This window comes from Meles meles, unplaced genomic scaffold, assembly GCF_922984935.1.
Source record: "Meles meles unplaced genomic scaffold, mMelMel3.1 paternal haplotype, whole genome shotgun sequence".
Classification (NCBI taxonomy): Eukaryota; Metazoa; Chordata; class Mammalia; order Carnivora; family Mustelidae; genus Meles; species Meles meles.
The window spans coordinates 42,933-64,353 of NW_025721390.1; the positions used below are offsets into that span (position 1 = coordinate 42,933).

The window sequence follows — 21,421 nt, forward strand, 5'->3', positions numbered from 1 at the left end:
AAGGCTGATACAGTAGTTCTGTGCCTTACTGGGGAGCTCAGAGGAGAGGATATCTGAGTGCGGCTTCGTAGGATGGTTAATAAACCAAGCAGATGAGGTTAGAAAGAATATTCTGAACAAAGGAAATAATATCCATGAAAATGTCAAGAGTTAAACTAGAATTGTTTCTAAAAGGGAAACATGTGGCTATCATGAAAGCTTAAAAATATAAACCATCTCATTGAATAGACGCATAAATTACTCATTTTATTCGGCTCATGGATTAATAATGAGGAAACCCGTAACATGGTAAAAACAGTTCAATTATGATCTTGCTTTATGGAAATTTCTATTCTCTGCTAGACAAAATTCATTTGCAATGTGGTGAAAGGAAATATCTGGGCTCTTATCAGTTTGCACAATTTCCTTTGTATCCTGCAAGTCTAGCCAAGGTATACACCTCTGTAGTATCAGCTCATCCCCAGGGTGAACAAACACTGACACCCCAATGAAAGGAAACACCATCATCTCTTTGGTCCATTTCCACATTTTGGACAGTTTCACTTTAGCAGATATGGGAAACTTACAACTTACACAGAAAAATATATAGAGTTCCTTATGATGGGTGTGGAAAGAAGATGGAGTCATAAAATAGTCTGACCTAACAACGGGACAAAAACAGAAAGACATCACATGCCCGAAGTGAGCAATGGGCTAAGCCTTGGGAGCTGTTTTGACAGTCAGGATTGTAGCTCTGTAGAAACAATAAAACTAAACCTCACAAAGGAACTTGGAGCTAGCTCATCAGGTAGCATCAGTCTCTGACTCACTGTTCTGACCACTCACTTGTCAGGGGCCTGACAAGAAAGACCTCAGCAACCAGGGAAGAGGGAGCGTCCTAAGAGGTTGAATATGGCTGAATATTGTGTATCATTCAAGATACTAATGTTCTGTTATTTCAGTGACAAGAATTTGGCACTATTCCTTTTCCATTCAGCAAGCACATAAAAGTCTAGACAAGGAACAGACCAAATAGCAGGCCTTTGACTAATCCCCTTCCAGCCAGGCAGGAATGTGGAGAAGACACAGGTTTGTTTCTACAGAAACCCCACAATGGACACATCCAATGCCCTGAAGTTCCTTTAGGATTGTAGGACTGGCACAAGGACCACGCAACCGCCAGTGTCCATTCCCATCACTGGGAGCTTCTGACAGAGTTCAGGATATGCTACTTCAGAATCTGGCAACTTGGCAAATTCGATCTTTTAACCTGAAGAAATTTGAGAAAAGACAGGTGCAGTAAGGACTGACCTTCTACAGAGGCATATCATAAAACCCTCCTGGAAGAGGGTTTAGTTCATACCCTTTGTTCTATCACATCTTTCCACAACTTCCAACACTTCATCAAACCTAGCTCACAAACACTCAGGTTTAACCACTTCTTCTGGGCTTTTTTTTCCTAGGGAAGGCTACCATGTCACCTAAACTTATGTGAAATAAATGTACGTGCTTTTCTCTTGTTAATCTGTTTTTGTTTTTGTTTTGTTTTTTTTTTGTCTGTTTGTTTGTTTGTTTGTTTTTGTTATGGGGCCCGGCTGAAAATTTAGAAGGGTAGAAGAAATGGATATTTTTCCTCCCCTACACTTGTAAGAGTTGGGATAATTTAAGAGAGATAGGGAGCAGAGGTAGACTCTCCCAGTTGTGCCCTCCCCAATCTGTCTTGCAATTTACTTGGGGGTAGCAAGACAGTCATAAAACAAGGTGGAAACTTTGTTTCAGGAATCAGGCAGAAGGCTAGTCTTGAGAACTTGGGCACTGGATGAAAATCAGCATGAGCCAGAGAAAGTGGTTCTTCACCAGGAATGGGTAGGAGATTCACTGTGGAGCTCATCAAACACAGACATACAAAAGACCTGGTTCCCAAAGAATCTGTTTCAGGAGTCCTGGAATCTACGCCTTCTTAAAAGTCTCCTAGGCACTTCTGATGAGAGGGTCCAGGGTTGGGAACTCCTGCCCAGGCACAGGGATAATCTGATACTGTTTTTCTTGCAAGTGGACTCAGGGTGCTATCAAGTTATGCAACTACAAAGAGAAGGGGGCTGTGTGGCTGTACAATAGGTTAGATGAGTGCTAGGCACACATACAACTTGTGTGTGTGTGTTTTAATCAATAGATTGGTTCAGAGCAGTTTTAGGATTACGGGAAAAGTGAGTACAAAGTATAGAAAATTTTCATAGGCTTTTCCCTTCCCCACTCTCCTACCCACACAGCCCACAGTTTTCCTGTTATTAACATCTTGCATTAGTGTGGTACTTTTACTATAATTGATGAGCAAATATTGTTTAGTATTAACTAAAGTCCACAATTTAATTAGCATTAATTCATTGCATTCAATAGTTCTAGGGGTTTTGACAATGCATAATGTTGCTGTAGGAGAGGAAACCATTTTCCTTGACTCTCTTATGCTTTCTGTCTGGGTCTGAAAATTGAATTGACAGAGATAAGTAAGAGAAAAGCATACAGATTTGATTATATTTGTACATGTACATAGTAGCCTTTGTAAGAGAATGAAGACCTGAAGAAGTGACCAGAGAAAGAAGCTTTTGTATCTTTTAGACAAAATAACAGTACATTTGTGAAGAATTGACAAGATAAAGAGGTTTGGTCTTTGGGTAATAGATGGTGAAGGAGTAACTAGAAAGAAAAGTGTTAGTTGAACAAGGTTTGTTTCCAGATTCCTCTGGTGCCACCTCTGGCTGATAAGGGATTGTCAGGCAAAGAATTTTTTTCCTGACTTAAATTCTTTTTTTATTCTTTTCAAAGATTTTACCTATTTGAGAGGGAGTGGGAGAGAGAAAGTACAAGACGGGGGAAGGGGCAGAGGGAGAGGGAGAAGCAGACTCCTCACGGAGCAGGGAACCTGTCTTGGGGCCCGATCCAGGACCCTGGGGTCATGACCAAAGTCAGATGCCCAACCACCCAAGCAACCCAGATGCCCTTATTTCCTGCCTTTAGGCAAAAAAGGGAGAGCCTTTCTACCTTTTGATTCTTGAGTGCCTTTAGTGCCAACAAATTTTTGTCTCAAAGAGCCATAATTTTGGGTGACATGGTTTGGTTTCCTTCCACATGAACAAGGAATCTCCTCATGTATTTAGACTTTCTTTGTTTCTTTCAGCAGAGTTTTATAGTTTTCCTCATATTGATCTTGTACACTTTTTAGTAGATTTATTTATGTTTTTCATTTTTCTTTGGTGCTGATCTAAATTTTTTTCAAATTTCGAAATTTCACTGCTGGTATCAAAGAAAACAATTGATTTTTGTATATTAACCTTGTTTCTTGCAATTTTGCTCTAAAAAGACATCATTTTTATCCTATAGATAATTCCTCAACTCACTAAAAGCAAGAGTGTTCTACTATTCTATTTATGCTCAGGGAGCACTAATCCCTGAGCACACACTGGAAGGAAAAGAGGCTAGAGGCAGGGAGTCCCTATAGAAGACTTTTCTGTGAGCTTTCCAGGAGACAATAAGTATCCAAATAAGGGACTTATAGCACCAATGGAAAAGTAAGAAGAGGTTCAAGAGGCAAACACCCTCAATTGGCCCTTCTCTTTCATGCCTATGTGTCTCTGTTACCAGCCTCCAATTTGTCCATGTACCCAAAGTGCCGTAAACCAAATTCTAAGACACTGGATTTAATGCAAAGAAAGCTCTATAGTCAAGAGCGCAGCCCAAGGAGAAAGCAGGGGATCATTCCCAAAGCTGCCTTGCCCTGTGAGCTTAGAGACAACTTATATACATGAAAGGAAGGTAAGGGGTGTCTTGACCCTTGTTCAGGAGTCCTTGAAACAATTTAGAAGTTAGCATTCTTGTGGACAATGGATGAAGTTTTGGAATATAGGTGAGGTTCAGTGGGGTGGAGTCTGGAGCCAACAACCAGGAGAGAATTCTGGAGATGTCTTTGGTGCAAAATGGTGGTTTATTAAAGCACAGGGACAGGACCTATGGGCAGAAAGAGCTGCTGCACTGCAGTCCTGAGGAGTGGCTGATTATATATGCAGGAGTTGTGGAGGCGAGGACAAAGAGGGTGTTCAGGAGGGCTGTCACATGGTAATGAAGACTCTCAGGAAAATGGAGACCTACTTATTGTCAAGCCAAGCTGTTTTTCCCTCTAATGAGGTACCAACATGAACACCGTTGGGAGTTTCCTGGTGGAATGTGACACTCTGCCTGTCACACATCCTTGTCAATGAGCTTTAGGTTTAGAAGAAACTCAATTTTATTTATGTTTCCTTCTGCCTCAGCCACCCTCAATGTTATGGAGGGGAGGGTGATGTTAGGGCTTCAGGAAACTGAATTATGGGTCTCTAGAAGTTAGGCTCTTGATAAGAAAGCTTCTTCCTTGAAAATCACTAGGACATTTGTAAACTGAGGGAGACTCCTGTCCTGCAGGACTGTGATCTCTATCAGTAAATATTTGTTCTTCCTTTTGGGCAGCCAAGAGTGTCTGGGGAATGTCACTCATATCACATGCGGGGTGGGGTGGGGGGGGGAGCGGTTGTAGGGTGTCAGCTTCTGCTTTGTCCTCAGCTAGCCTTTTGCTTCCTCATCACAATGAGGCACTATGTGGGACCTGGGATCAGACACATCAAAACACATGTTATTGCCTGGTCTCTGTTATGTTTCTACAATCAGTGGGTTAACGGAGAGTAGGAATGAACAGGCAGAGTTAATGACGGATTGTGCTTGGGGTTTAGAGGTAAGTAAATCAGGGGCATCTGGATGGTTCAGGCAACTGAGCCTCTGGCACTTGGTTTCAGCTCAGGTCCTGATCTCATGGATGGGGGGATAGAACCCCAATCCAGCTAAGTGCTTGGTGGAGAGTCTACCTTGGGATTCTCTCCCTTTGCCCCTCCACCTATTCGAGTTCTCTCTCTCTCTCTCTCTCTTTTTTCTCTCTCAAATAAATAGATAAATCTTTCAAAGAAAAAAATAGAGGTACATAAAACATAATTAAGTAGAGAACAAAATAATGGAGACCAACTTCATTATGTAACTCATACAACTCTAGCTTTGCTTATGCTTTCAAAACGGGTCCAGGAAACATGTGTCTGGCCTCGGCTTCATACACAGTTCCTTCTTTGGGATGACCTTACCATCCTCTTCACCTAACTTCTCGTTAATCCTCACAATCGGCTCTGGTGATGTGGCCTTCTCTCTACTGGCTCCTCATCTTTCCCTGGCATCTCCTCCACCACAGCCAGAGAGCTATTTACAGTTATTAGCATACAGTGTATTTGTCTATTCATCTGACTGTCAAATAAATGGTGGAAAGGCTGAGGCAAAATCCAGTTGAACTGGCTCCTAATCCAGGTTTTTTTCCACTTCATCACAAGGAGAGTTTTGAAAGTAACTGCTTCTGGTTATTCCCAAAAGTCAACTCTTGGGAGAAGGATTAGAAATTTGGAAATGCGGGGCGCCTGGGTGGCTCAGTGGTTTAAGTCTCTGCCTTTGGCTCAGGTCATGATCTCAGGGTCCTGGGATCAGCCCCGCATCAGGCTCTCTGCTCAGTGAGGAGCCTGTTTCTCCCTCTCTCTCTGCCTGCCTCTCTGCCTACTTGTGACCTCTCTCTCTGTCAAATAAATAAATGAAATATTAAAAAAAAAAAACTACCATGCTTTAGAAATTTGGAAATGCATGCTGGCAAAATGAGAGCCCTATCTGGATAATCTGTCTCCCTTGTTGTGCTGGGGTATAACAGCATCATGAAATAATATAAGAGTTTTACTTTCTCTCTTCCCAGACTTTTGAATCTTTCAAGTAAGTCAGAATATTAGAAATATATGACATCATTTCATTCACTCTTCCTGACAGAAACATCTTTCATATATTCTTTGTAATAAAGGACTTGAACTGCAGGTATCTGAGAAGGCTGTGCTAAGGCTATCTGAGAAGGTGTCTATGCAGGTATCTGAGAAGGCTGTGCTAAGGTTCTTCTGGGGGGATTTTTTTTCCTCCTACCCTCTTCGGTTTATAAGCATGCACAGACCTTACTATCCTTATATATTCTGGTCAAAGACTAATGCCCACCACATCTATAACCATGACAGAGAACCCCTTATCTCATTTGCTCCAGAGAGAATGATCTTTCTCAATTCCCACGCCCCTTCCTTCTACCTTTGACTCTTTTTTTTTAATATTTTATTTATTTGACAGAGAGAAATCACAACTAGGCAGAGAGACAGGCAGAGAGATTGGAGGAAGCAGGCTCCCTGCAGAGCAGAGAGCCCGATGCGGGGCTCAATCCCAAGACCCTGGGATCATGACCTGAGCCGAAGGCAGAGGCTTTAACCCACTGAGCCACCCAGGCGCCCCTACCTTTGACTCTTAAACAAACTGGGGAACAGTGTTATTTGCAGATGCCAGCAGCTAAGGAAAGGAAGGGTGTGTGTGTGTGTGTGTGTGTGTGTGTGTGTGTGTGTGTAAGGACAAAACTGAAATCATTTGAGTTACAGCAGATGCAGAAAGAAATCTTTTTTAAAAATTAACTTGGTATACTTAGACATTATGGATTCTCCCTACAATCAGGCTCATTAACAAGTTTATCACCTCTCATAGGGATTCCTTCATGTGTGCTGTAAGAATAATTAGGATTTACCCTGTTATCAAATTTCAAATGTATAGTAGTGCATTGCCACTGTAAAAAATACTTAATGAGTAAATTTTTAAAAATAACTTTCGGGTTTTTTTAAGTTTATTTACTTTTAGTAATCTCTACACCCAAGTGGTGCTCAAAACCACAACCCAGAGATCACGAATCATACACTCCTCTGACTGAGCCAGCTAAGGACTTCTTAACTGAGTAAGTTTTTAACTTATTGGTTTTATTCAGTGTTATGGATCAGGCAGCATCCAATCTAGCACAGAGAAAGGTGCTCCAAGGAGCTGTACAGAATGAAAGACCTTTATAGGCAGGAGGAAGCAGGAACAGCGATGATAACACTAGGCAAAAGAGCAGGTCCGGTTTTGCAAAGTTACTTTCCTTTAGGGAATGGCAGGGATCTATCAGGCAGATTATCTAACTAGTGCTGAACAACCAGGTCCCAATTTCTGGGAGAGTCAAAACTGGAGTTCAGTCTCCATTTGGTAATGTGGGGCTTAGCACAAGGAACTTCATTTTGAGTTTTAACATGACTGCAGTCACTATGCTATACATCAGATGTCCAGAATTTATTCAGTTGCTAAACTGAAATTTGACCAACATTTCCCATTTCCCCTACCTCCAAGCCCTAGGAACCACCACTGTACTCTGCTTCTGTGAGTCTGACTACTGTAGATTCCACATACAAGCGAGATCAGACAGTATTTGCCTTTCAGTGTCTGACTTATTTCACTCAACATAATGTCCACCAGGTCCATCCATGTTGTCCAAAATCACAGGACTTCCTTCCATTTTAAGGCTGCGTAACATTCCATTGTGTTTATACCATATGTTCCTTAGCCATTCACCATCGCTAACCATCAAGGAAATGCAAATCAAAACTGCAATGAGATATCATCACATATCTGTTACAAGATGGCTATCATTAAAAAAAAAAAGATAAGAAGTGGTGTAAGTGTAGTGTTAAGTGCCTGACAATAAGCTTTTGATTGCCAAGGCATCTTTTTCAAAGACATCCATCACAAACACACACATTGCTGGCTGTACAGCTAGCTAAGGAGTGATGCCATCCCACCCATGATGCACCCTCTTTGGCTCTGGGTGACCTAGATAACTGACCATTTGTATGCCCCCCCTTTTCCTTTCTCATGTGTTCATTCACACTCTTATGTTTTAAACTCACCAATAAAAAGTGAAACCTCAAAATCCTGGGCATCCACCTTTGACTCCAAAAAAGGCAGAGCCCCAAGTCTCTGCACTTTTACTCTTTTTCTACTCAAGACCTCACTGTGTGGCTTTGGCTGTACAATGTACCTTCCCCAACATATGAGACTTATTAGCCTCATTTTTTCAAAGCTCCCTGAGGGTTGTTGCTGAGGTGTATCTTGCAATCACCCTAAAAGCCACAAGGGCCAGTCCAGCCACAAGATCAGCTCTGGATGGGAAAACGTCTGCGGGGCTGACCACGAATAGTGCGGGCAATGTACATGCTGTACTTGATGGCATCACTCTCTAATACTTGAGGCTAACACAAGACAGTGAGGATATGGAGAAAAGAGAACCCTATTACGCTATTGGTGGGAATGTAAATTGGTGCAGCCATTATGGAAACCAGTATGGAGATTCCTCCAAAAATTAAACATAGAAGTACTGGGGCACCTGGGTGGTTCAGTCAGTTAAGTGTCTATCTCTTGATTTTGGCTCAGGTCATGTTCTCAGAATTGGGAGATCAAGCCCCAGATTGAACTCCATGCTCATTGGGGAGTTTGTTTGGGATTCTTCCTCTCTCTCACTCTCTTGCCATGCCCCTCTCCCAACCCCCAATAAATACACAAATCATTAAAAAATATTGAACGACTATATGATCCAGCAATCCCACTTCAGGGGGTTTATAGAAACGAATTGAAATCAAGATCTCAAAGAGACATCCACAACCCTATGTTGATTGAGGCATTTTAACAGTAGCAAGATAGGGAAGTAACCAAAAAGCCCACCAACAGAAAGAAATCTCTCTTATTTTTTTTTAAGTTGTATTTATTTAAGTCACCTCTACACCCAAAGTGGGCTTGAACTCACGACCCCATGATCAAGAGTTGCATATTATTTTGAATAAGGTGCCCCCAGAACTGAAGGAATTATTAAATCTCAGTGGCAGGTTAGTGAAAATAAAGATATAAATTGTTTTCCCCCCTGTGCAAATTAATACATGGAAACCTGGTTTAGAATGGCTGCGGGGGCCAGCAGGGGCGCTCTCATTCCTTATCACTCACACCAAATTCAGGTCCAACAGGACAATACAACTTTGCAAGGCAAACTACTTCAAACCCAGCAGGAAGATAGGCTTCCCCACCCTACTCCTCAACAGTCCAGCCAACTGAGTCTGTAACAACCCAGCCAAAGCAAAGCTACCACAATTCCAACTCCCTGTTACTCCAGGGGACTTTGTGTTTATAACAGCCTTCCAAACTTCTTCATTTCCTCTGGAAAAAAGTGTTCCTCTTCTTTGTTCAGGCACTTGCCTACACTGTAGCTTGCTTGTCCCTGATTGCAGTTCTCCGCTATTCCTGAATAAGCCAGTTTTTGCTGGTAAAATAACTGGTAGTTTTATTTTTTGAGACTAATATCCCATATCAGTTCATGACTCTATCAGTTCTTTCCATGGAGTCTTTGGAAGCCCATGGATTCCAGGTTCAGACACCCTAAGACATTATTAGAGTCTGCATGAAGACATTTATCTTTTATTATGGTTTTGAGATACAGTTGTACCAAAACATTGAAAAAAATTGAATGGTGGTTAACAAAAGGAAATATCAAAGAATTAGTAGAAAGGTGTTAAATCAAGGAAAATGTTTAAGAAAGAATAGAAGTAACAAATGATTTTAAATTTATATTCAAGGGATAATATCTCTTTAGGAAGTCAAATTAGAAGCCACAACCCAAGCAGTGTCTGTTACAGAAGCTGGTAGACAGAACTCGAGGAAGGAGGCCCACTAAACAGCTGTCAGAAACAGGGGTTAACTGACTTGCCTGGGCTGCTTTGGTAGTTGATTTCTGCAGAGATAAAGGGATATGTTCCTACCAGTCAGGTTAGGGTGCTCCCTAATGGCTTCATTTCAGAGAAGACTTAGCGCTTATGACTGAGCTCATATTTGAATGTATGGGTGTCTGCTTTGGGTTCTCGATCATTTTCCTCCACATCAAAAGTAGAATATCACACTGTTTTAGAAACACTGGATTAATGGTTAAAACTGGCAGTGCCTGGGGTAGAACAACATTAAGATGATATTATGAATAATGTAGATCCACATGAATGGTTTATTATTTAGAAAACTACTTTCCATACTTTGCTTCCTATGGTTCTCAAAATTCCTGGCTGAAGTCCTATAATACACTGTGAAATAGGATGCTTTGGACACCTGTGGACCTCTCTCTGAGCTTGTCCCTTTACAGGTCAGTCCTCCTAGCTTCTCCCTCCTGCCTCTCTCTGCAGGAGTGACTCACTGAGTCACTGCCTGATTTAGGTGTTCAGTGGATCACATGAACTTGTTAGGAAGGGCTGTGGATATATGGCCACATGATGTCCACTTTAACTTCTCTAAAAGTCATCTTCCTTTTTTGTTTTTAAGATTTTATTTATTTGTTAGAGAGAGACAGAAAGAGAGCACATGCAGGGGGAGCAGCAGACAGAGGGAAAAACAGGCACCAAGCTGTGCAAAGTACCCAATGTGGTACTGGATCCCAGGACCCAGGGATCATGACTTAAGCAGACACTTAACTGACTGAGCCATCCAGGCATCCCTCAGAGACATCCTTCAAGTCCTCCAAACCCAGGTGCCCAGAACACCTGTCCTTATACTCTCTTTCTTCAGCCCCAAATACCAGAGGCAGTTCTATTTCTGGAGTGTGATCTGAGACAACCTGTAGAGAGCAAGATGGAGTCTCTCATGTCAAAAGGGGGACCCTGTGTCAAATAGGGGCCTGTGTCACGTCACAACACAGTAGTTAAAGTACTGCAGCTAGGAGATATTCCCTGGGCCCAGTGTCGCTGACATCCTAGAACTAATAAGAAACAGAACCAGCGGAGGTGTGCAGGGGCCTGAGACTGGTTCAATCCATTTAGAAAGGGAGGATTTGGCAGCACAATGTCAGATGCTGCAGACCTGAGCCCTCGATGTCTGACCACTTGAAAAGGCAACTGCCACTGAGCATTCTGCCCCATTGATCTCCAAACAGAACTGAGATCTTTCCCTGCTGGATGGTAGGAAGCAGTGAGTGCCCACAGCTGATCAGGAGGACAGGTCCAAGGCCCTATCTCAACTGTGCACCCACAGACTGACTTTGAGCTTGGTTCGTTAACTTACTACATCCTTCTGTTATCTGTTTTGTGCTGTGGTTTGTCTGATGTCCTGCTCTGTGTGCTATATAAGAAGCCAAGGTGAATCACATGGTGAAATGCAATTGAGTTTGGAATCCTGAGACTGGTTTCTAATTCTGATTTAACTTTGCTTTATGATTGACTAAAGCTGTCATTGTGGAAAGACACAGTTCATGTGTGGGCCTTCAGAGTGTGTTCATGAGGTTGGCATATTCTTCAGGATTCCATGCCATTGACTCATCATGTGTTAGAAAACTTAGTAGAATCAGAAAGTCTTCTAAAGTCTTGAATGGAGTATAGACCTAAAAATAATAAACTGTGGAATACTTTGTGTGAACTCACAATTTCTAAGCATCTCACTGAGGGTGCAATCCTAAGGTATGGGCAGTGCCAGGTGAAACAGAGACCAGCTCTATGCAAGAAGCAGTTGGCAGCAGAATCCGGTGTGAGACTTACCTCTCTGCACGTGGGGCATGAGGTGAAACTGGCCAAAGCTGAGACCAAGGGGGATCGCCTCAGAAAGGATCTTGGAAGGCTAGAAAACTTAACGCATCAGGAATATTGCAATAATACAGGTCACTACTGACCAAATTAATCTATAACTTGGAAGAAAGATGTGAACAAAAGTTGTGGAAAAATCTGTAGAAATATCCCAGGGATAAGTGGGAAATAGAGCTGTACATAGTTAAGAAATTGTATATAGCAGCTGCTAGGTTACAAAAAGGGAAAAGATGTGGGTCCTAGGTAAATGCCTAAAAAGTTTGGTGTAAAGGGCCAACAGGCCTGATGCTGTACTTTGTATAGAAGACAATGGTACCCCATGGAGTTAGAAGTTAGGAAAAAACTCACAACCAGAACCCTGGGAAATGTAATCATGGATCTGAAGGATCCTAGAAATGTAAATCCCTTAGTGTCCTGAGGGCCCATCGCAGAGGTTCTCATCTTACTGGTGCAACCAATTCACAGCTAGACCAGGACAGGCAAAGCAGCAAAGTAGTGAAGCTATTAAAGCTTTGTTTAGCTAATGAAGTAATGAGTAAGGCCAAATCAATGAATCATTGATGCTAAAAATTCAGTAACGTGGCAGGATACAAAGTCAATGTACAGAAATCAGTGGCTTTCTTATACACTAACAATGAAAATACAGAAAGGGAAATTAGGGAATCGATTCCATTTACTATAGCACCAAGAACCATAAGATACCTGGGAATAAACCTAACCAAAGAGGTAAAGGACCTGTACTCGAGGAACTACAGAACACTCATGAAAGAAATTGAAGAAGACACAAAAAGATGGAAGACTGTTCCATGCTCTTGGATTGGAAGAATAAACATTGTTAAAATGTCTATACTGCCTAGAGCAATCTATACTTTTAATGCCATTCCGATCAAAATTCCACCGATATTTTTCAAAGAGCTGGAGCAAATAATCCTAAAATTTGTATGGAATCAGAAGAGACCCCGAATTGCTAAGGAAATGTTGAAAAACAAAAACAAAACTGGCGGCATCACGTTACCCGATTTCAAGCTTTACTACAAAGCTGTGATCACCAAGACAGCGTGGTACTGGCATAAAAACAGACACATAGACCAGTGGAACAGAGTGGAGAGCCCAGATATGGACCCTCAACTCTATGGTCAAATAATCTTCGACAAAACAGGAAAAAATATTCAATGGAAAAAAGACAGTCTCTTCAATAAATGGTGCTGGGAAAACTGGACAGCGATATGTAGAAGAATGAAACTCGAGCATTCTCTTACACCGTACACAAAGATAAACTCGAAATGGATAAAAGACCTCAATGTGAGACAGGAATCTATCAGAATCCTAGAGGAGAACATAGGCAGTAACCTCTTCGATATCAGCCACAGCAACTTCTTTCAAGATATGTCTCCAAAGGCCAAGGAAACAAAAGCAAAAATGAACTTTTGGGACTTCCTCAAGATCAAAAGCTTCTGCACAGCAAAGGAAACAGTCAACAAAACAAAAAGGCAACCCATGGAATGGGAGAAGATATTCACAAATGACAGTACAGACAAAAGGTTGATATCCACGATCTATAAAGAACTCCTCAAACTCAACACACACAAAACAGATAATCATATCAAAAAATGGGCAGAAGATATGAACAGACACTTCTCCAACGAAGACATACAAATGGCTATCAGACACATGAAAAAATGTTCATCATCACTAGCCATCAGGGAGATTCAAATTAAAACCACATTGAGATACCACCTAACACCAGTTAGAATGGCCAAAATTAGCAAGACAGGAAACAATATGTGTTGGAGAGGATGTGGAGAAAGGGGAACCCTCTTCCACTGTTGGTGGGAATGCAAGTTAGTGCAGCCACTTTGGAGAACAGTGTGGAGATTCCTGAAGAAATTAAAAATAGAGCTTCCCTATGACCCTGCAATTGCACTGCTGGGTATTTACCCCAAAGATACAGATGTAGTGAAAAGAAGGGCCATCTGTACCCCAATGTTTATTGCAGCAATGGCTACGGTCGCCAAACTGTGGAAAGAACCAAGATGCCCCTCAGCGGATGAATGGATAAGGAAGATGTGGTCCATATACACGATGGAGTATTATGCCTCCATCAGAAAGGATGAATACCCAACTTTTGTAGCAACATGGACGGGACTGGAAGAAATTATGCTGAGCGAAATAAGTCAGGCAGAGAGAGTCAAGTGTCATATGGTCTCACTTATTTGTGGAGCATAACAAATAACATGGAGGACATGGGGAGATGGAGAGGAGAGGGAGTTGAGGGAAACTGGAAGGGGAGATGAACCATGAGAGACTATGGACTCTGAAAAACAACCAGAGGGTTTTGAAGGGGTGGGGGGGGGGGGGTGGGAGGTTGAGGAACCAGGTGGTGGGTAATAGGGAGGGCACTTACTGCATGGAGCACTGGGTGTGATGCCAAAACAATGAACACTGTTATGCTGTAAATAAACAAATGAACAAACAAAAAAAAAAAAGAAAAGAAAAAAAAAGATGATGCTAAACTCTTAAGACCCCGGGATTGCCATCCTGAGGATCCAGGAGACTATGAAACCATGAGCGGGGGGGGGGGGGGGGGGGGGGGGGGGGGGATTATCACAGCAAACCTATAATTACAAGGAAAAAAAACCCATTAGATAATAGTAATGGACAAGGAAAACCTGTGGAAGTAGCAGAAGGTAGAGAATACACTCAAGTTGAGCTTCTGATGATTAGAACACAACTTTGTCAAAACATATACCTGATGTCAACTGGTAACTCCTCATATGGAGCTCAATCACTGTAGAAATCTCTAGTAATATCCTATACTGATGGCCTAATAATGACTAATAATGATAAGGAATGATTTGGATAAGAAAAGGAAAAGTTAATACAGCATTTATGGGAAGAGGGATCGGCTATTAATGATGAAAAAAACATCAGACCCAGACACTCATTGCAATTTTCTAGGAATTCAATGGTCTTCTGAAGGGAGGAAGTTAGCAGCAAAGGAATAGGTAAAATACAAGCAATGAGATCACCTAAAGATAAAACAGAGGCCCAGAGACTTATAGGCCTTTTTGGATCTTAGAGACAACCATAGCATGCATCAGTGTAATTTTAAATCCCATATGCAAAACAACTAGAAAAGCACAGTTTTTGAATGGACAGAACAACAAGTTTTAAATACATTATAGGATTTTATTTATTTATTTTTTTTAAAGATTTTATTTATTTGACACACAGAGAGAGATCACAAGTAGGCAGAGAGGCAGGCAGAGAGAGAGCGAGCGGAGGAAGCAGGCTTCCTGCTGAGCAGAGAGCCCGATGCGGGGCTCGATCCCAGGACCCTGAGATCATGACCTGAGCCGAAGGCAGCGGCTTAACCCACTGAGCCACCCAGGCGCCCCTACATTATAGGATTTTATTAAGACATTTCAAAGAATACACACTCCAGCACCAGGAAAACCATTCCAAACAGAATTATCAATGAGTACAGAATATGGTACATGGTCTCATGAACAAAGAAAGAATATAAGCCTAATTTTCTAATCGTAGAATTTTGGACTACAGAGTTCCCATAGTCAGAACATAAATATTCAATATTTGAAAAATTTATATGATGACTCTACGAAGGTTCAGAAATACAGAGCCCCTGGTGGGAAAACAAGATATGAGCGTGCACTCATTACTGTTGCTCCATTGGATGAAACTGAGCCTGGAAGAACTACAGGTATCCAAATTGATTTGAAATCGCTAACTTGGAAATGGTATATCCCAGGAAGGGACGCCTCTTTCCAGGGACAACCAGAACTCTTCACCGAGGAGATACATAAGACTGAAGCAGACCAGTGGGAATTCATTCTGAGGGAAGGGCAAATCCATACTCGAAACCTAGGGAAATGGGGCCCATCCTGCTCTAAAGGTCTACCAAATTCCTGGTTTACAGAGAGATCAGCCTCCACAGTCTCTGGAGAAACAGAATGGACAGCTACAGCACTGAGACCTCAGGACGAGCTGCTCCTCAGAGAAGAAGGTAAGACTCAATGGGTACAACTTGCAGAATTAATAGCAGTGCTATTGGCTATAAGAAAAGCAATAGAGGAGAATCAAGCACCATATATATTTTTACTGACTTATGGGCAGTAGCAAACGAAATAGCCCTATGGTCAGGAAAATGGAAAAGAAAAGATTTTAGGGGCACCTAGGTGGGTTGGTTGGTGAAGCTTTGGACTCTTATTATCAGCTCAGGCCATGATATCAGGGTTGTGGAATGGAGCCCTGCATGGGGTTCTTTTCTTAGCCAGGAGTCTGCTTGAGATTCTCTCCCTCTCCATCTGCAGTCCCATCAAATATAAGTAAATTTTCTTTTCCTTCAAAAAAAAAATTTTCTGCCATTTTAAAATAAATGGCAAAGACTATGGTCAAGAGAATAATGGGAAGAATTAGATATAACCTCAGAAAGAATTAAACATATGTTACAAACATATCAGCACATAAAAGACAAAACAGATGACTCAATATATAATAATGAGGTTGATGCGCTGACAAGAAACATTAAGACAATAGAAACAAAGGAAAGATTGAAATTAAAGATGGATAGGAAGGATGGAGGCACATATTGCCACTGATAATATTAAACAGAGAGGGATGGAAAATGGGAGGAACTTCAAGTGACACCATTGACATTGGAAAGGCAGGTAAACCAATAACAGAAATAAGGAAACAGCAGAAAGAAAAATAACATCACATACAATTGTGGAAATACATAGAAAGGACATACAGGAACATATGCCTTACATAAATGGTACCCTGAAGGAAAGCTTAAGGTCAGCTGGCAGGAAATAAAAAATGTATTCCAAGGATGCTTCCCATGTAAACAGATGATCAATAAATGCAGGTACACTGTACCAACAGACACATACAAGCCCACCACATCTAATTTCACTATACAAACAGACTTTTGTAGGACAACTAAATCACAGCTATCAACAGAAATAAGCCACTAACATGATAGACATGCATACAGGATTAGGAATAGCTACGGCTGCTTCTAGCCCTTCAGCTCATGCAACAACAGGAACTCAGAGTCACAGGCAGCTCACTTTGGAGCACAGGAATAGTAGAATGTTTCAGGGAACTCATTTTACACCCGCCTTGGTTAAAAAGCTCTGTGATCTATGGGACTTATAATGGATTTACCATCTAGTTTACAACCCTATGGTCACTACATATATAGAGGGATTTAATGGATCCTTAGAAGGAGAATTAGGATTGATAGAAAATCAAGGAAGTTTTCAACAGGCCTTGGATATAGCTTACCTTTTGCTAAGTCAAAGAGATAGGTTAAAAAAAGGTAGTCCTCCTGCAATGTTAGACACCCTCTTAACTTGTCTTTTCATTTTTACTTAATTTACTTCTTACTAGATGTGACTTTGAGTTGGAGTCCTTTGATTTAAATCCTCCTTAAGTTTGCTTTATTCAGTTTAACGTACCCTCTTGTTTGATGTGATATGATTTTTAACTGATAAGGTTTGAATTTTATTGATTGTGTTTGATTTCTATTGAACACTTGATTGAATTACCTAAATATGCCTTTTGCTATGTTACCAAACTAGAACTGCTATCTGTTTTAAGATATATTTGATTCGTGCATGGCCCTTACAGAATTTCCCATGAGGAACCACAGGGTGACAGTAGAGAGCAAAATGGAGTCTCTCATGTCAAGCGGGACCCTGTGTCAAGAGGCACTCTGGATCAAGCTATGACAAGAAGTTAAAGGTACTGCAGCTACGAGATATTCCCTGGGCCCAGTGTCACTGACATCCTAGAACTATGCAAGCAGAACCAGAACAGGTCTTCAGGGGCCTGAGACAGATTCAATCCCTTCAGAAAGGGGAGGATTTGCCAGCACAATGTCAGACTCTTCAGACCTGAGCCCTCCATGTCTGACCACTTAAAAAAGCAACTGCCCCCAAAGATTCTGCCCATTGATCTCCAAACTGAACCTAGATCCTTCCCTGCTGGATCGTAGGAAGCAGTGACCACCCAGAGCTGACCCAGACCTGACCAAGGCCTTATCTCAACTCTACACCCACAAACTGACTTTGAGTTTGGTTCGTTAACTTACTACATCCTTCTGTTAACTGCTTTGTGCTGTGGTTTGTCTTGTGTCCTGTTCTGTGTGCTGTGTAGGAAGCCAACATGAATTACATGCTGAAATGTCATTGAGTTTGGAATCCTGAACCTGGTTTCTAATTCTGATTTAACTTTGCTTTATGATTGACTAAAGCTGATGTTATGGAATGACACAACAAATGGGAGTGCCTTCATGGCATGCTTATGAAACAACCCCCATTCAGTATATCAGTACAGAAGTCCCTGTTATTCAAGGAATGCTTGACTTGAGCTGGGTTTTGAGGTGCACCAGAGATTCTATATAGAAACACCAATGAGTTTCTATAAATAACCAGTATTTCTCTTTCTAATCCTGCTGACATATTTCCCATTCAAAGAGAGAATCAGGAGACTATACTCCGGAATGGCATTGTTACTAATATGCTTTGTAGAGAAGTTCTGAGTATAAACTGAACATTCTGACTAAAAAACAGAAAAGAAAAATTGCCCTCTGCCCTCTGTGAAAGCTGAAAGACAACAAAGTCATCAGTAGTTTGTCTGACTGCCTCAGTAGGTAGAGCATATGACTCATGATCTTTGGTCATGAGTTTGAGCCCTAGGATGTGGGTAGAGTTTACACCAAAACAAAAAATAAATTAAGTTACTTATGTCAAGGGGCTTTAAATGGAGCAGAGAGGTCATTAAGGTGGTGGCTCTTACACACATCCTCACTGGGTGGCTTCATGAAGTTTGAACTGGGCCAAACCTTAAAGACTCTAGGACTACAGAACACCTGCATCTTGCTACAGTATCTATTGGACTTTGCATTGTGATCCCTTTTGCAACCAATTATGTTTATTCAAGATTAGTTTTCTGGCACCAACACCCATCAAAATTCTTTGTAAATAATGTACAAAGGCATTCTCCTTAGGGTGCCTGGGTGGTTTTTCAATTAAGAGTCGGCCTTTGGGTCCTGGAATGGAGCCCTAAGTCTGGCTCCCTGCTCAGTGGTATGTCTGCTTTTCCCTCTCCCCTTCTCCCCATTCATAGGGGCTCCTTCTCTCTCTCTCTCAAGTAACTAAATAAAATCTTAAAGAAAAAAAAGCATTCCTCTTGTCTGTCCACAAACCCCTGTTTTTTGCTCTCTAGTTGGAGAGTATTTGGGTTGTATAATCAGTATACATCAAATTATAATTCTTGATGTCAAATAAACACTTTTGCTTAAGTATGTCTCCTTACAATTTTTGGTGAACACCTTCTAGGTTCTTTTATTACCACTATAATAAAAAGAGATTGGGAAAAGAAAAACAAAGAGCATACATCTCTCCTGTATGTATGTATGTTGGAGATATCCAGAAAAACTGAGTAAAATGTTCCCAAATGACTCAAGGCACCACCTTGAATGCTATCTTCGGCCAAAGACAAAGGAAGATGTTGGAATGTTGGTGGGGTAGACAATTATGGAGGTTACCAGGAAAAACCCAGCCCACAATGGTAATATTTGTTAGGTATATTTAATTCCATGGTTTCTCCATTGATAAGAAGTTTTTTCCCTTTCTTTCTTTATCCTCCCTTCCTTCCTCCCTTAAGTTTTTTCCTCTTTCTTTCGTTCTTTCTTTCACTTTCTTTCTTTCTTTTCTTTATTCTGTTTTCTTTCTTTTCATTGGTAAGAGTTTCTTGTGATTTGTAGAGTCATGCTCCTCTTTCTGGTACTAAGTGGGAGATAAACATACATATGGAAATTTCCTTTATTAATGTAAATATTCCTTTAAAAAGGCTTATTTCCACTCTGGTTTCAGAGCTTCTCCTGTGTTGGTGTTTCTTAAAAATCACCAGCTCAAAATCATCCTTCTGCCCAAGAGGTAACATTTGGAGTAGCAAACTCTGCTACCCTTCATGACTATATATGAATGTAAGGTGGCCCTGTGAGAAACTCAACCAAGGTGGCTTAGGTGCACTGATAGGAAACACACTCAAGGATCCCACTTCATCCACAAATTGAGTCTTTGACTACATACTCTCCCCCCTCGATGAAGATTCCACAGTTCACAACACCAGAGGTGTTTGTTTTGTTTTTGTTGTTTGCTGTTTCTTTGCTTGTTTTCCACTGAAGTTCTCATTGACACAAACCCCTAGTCATCTGGGGACTTTTCCCCAGAGGTTTATAGGGAAGTGACTTTAGGAACTAGATCTCTGATTATTTCCTGATAAGTTCAGATTACCCTTCTCTAGTGTTACCCCTCCCCAGAGTTTTGTCATTCCTCTGTACCCAGAAAAGAGGCTTTGATATTGGACACCTTTGCTCCAGGCTATTCCCAGAGGGAACTTAAGTGTTCTAGATGAGAAGACACAGAACAGGTTCACCTAGGAAGGCTGTCCCCCACCCCTGACAGGCTACTAATCAGTTGGAGTGCTGTACCTCTCACTACTATTCCTTTTTCACAACTGCAGACTTCCTGACTCTCGGCTCTTCAGACCCACATATTGATTTCCTCAACCAGTGACACCTGAGTGTTGGATCTGAACAGGGTGAGTTGAGTTAGGGCCGGTGCTACACATGCTTGAGGAAAAAGGCCCAGAAACATTGCAAAGTGTCTCACTGAACTTCTAGATGGGAGAGGTAAGGTTGGAAAGTGATCCAAATTTATAAGAAGCAAAGACCTGAATTCAACTCAGTATCAATCCAAGTGAAGCAGTGTCTCCCTTCAACCCATCCACCCCTATTCCCACTTCCTCCCCAATCTTCCCAAGCAGAATACATTGAAGCAGCTTGACTCCTGGTCTTCTAAGCTGGGTAGGACCTTTGGGTCAGGTACAGGGTGGCCCAGATGTGAATGTGCCTCCTCTGTCTTCTGTACATGATATAGCACTTCACACGATAGAAGACGAAAAAAATTTCCCTCTACCATTCAAGATTCTTCCAGCCAGTTTATGATTAAGTTGACACCAGACAGATTTAATAGAAGAAAAAAAAAAGCAAAGTTTCATAATGTGCACATAGAGGCCCAATAATGAAATTGGAATCCCAAGGAAATGACGGAGGCAGGCTGTTTTTCGACATTCTAAATAATGAGACAATCGATTTGTGAGGAATTGACAGGAGAGACAAAACAAATGTTGGGGAGTGCTAATTAGTAAGGAATTCCAAGCACATTCTGGGCTGAGGTAGTAGATTAGTAAAAAGCAAGGAAGTTTGTTTTTATAGCTCTCTTGGCTTTAAAATCCCTGTCACTTGTAGGGTGCCTGGCTGCCTCACTCAATGGAACATGTGACTCTTGATCTCAGGGTTATGAGTTGAAGCCCCACATTGGGCCTAGAGCTCATATAAAAAATTAAAAAATAAAAAAAAAATAAGTAAAATCCCTATTTCTGGTGATAGGAATGTCTTTTTATTTCTTAGTACAGGGTGGGTACCATTCACAGGAGAGATTCAATTTCTGCTTTGAGGGGACAGAAGAGGGTCTGAGTACCCTTGCCCTGTCTGTTTTCCAAATAGATTCAATTCAAAATGATCAATATGCCATTGGGACACCTTTTGGGGTGGGCTGTCCTGGGTCCCTACACCATTCTGAGAAGTGCTCTCACTGACATATCTCATTAGATGCTCACAGGTCTTTGAAGCAGATGTTCTTAACCCCATTTGTGGACATAGGGCTTGAGAACCAGGTTAGAGATTCCACAGGATCAGCTGCATGCCTCATCCGAAACAACCTATTGTTTACAAACAACACTGTACCTTCATTTTGACCTGAGTAGCTCTTGTGAGGGCAGTCCCAAACTTGGAACTTGATTGATCAGAA

The 21,421-nt window shown here is 41.5% G+C and overlaps 1 pseudogene; it reads left to right on the forward strand.

The window, feature by feature from the left end:
* The first annotated feature begins 4,621 nt into the window (after nt 1–4,621).
* LOC123936359 overlaps nt 4,622–21,421 on the forward strand; it is a 28,787-nt pseudogene continuing 11,987 nt past the window's right edge.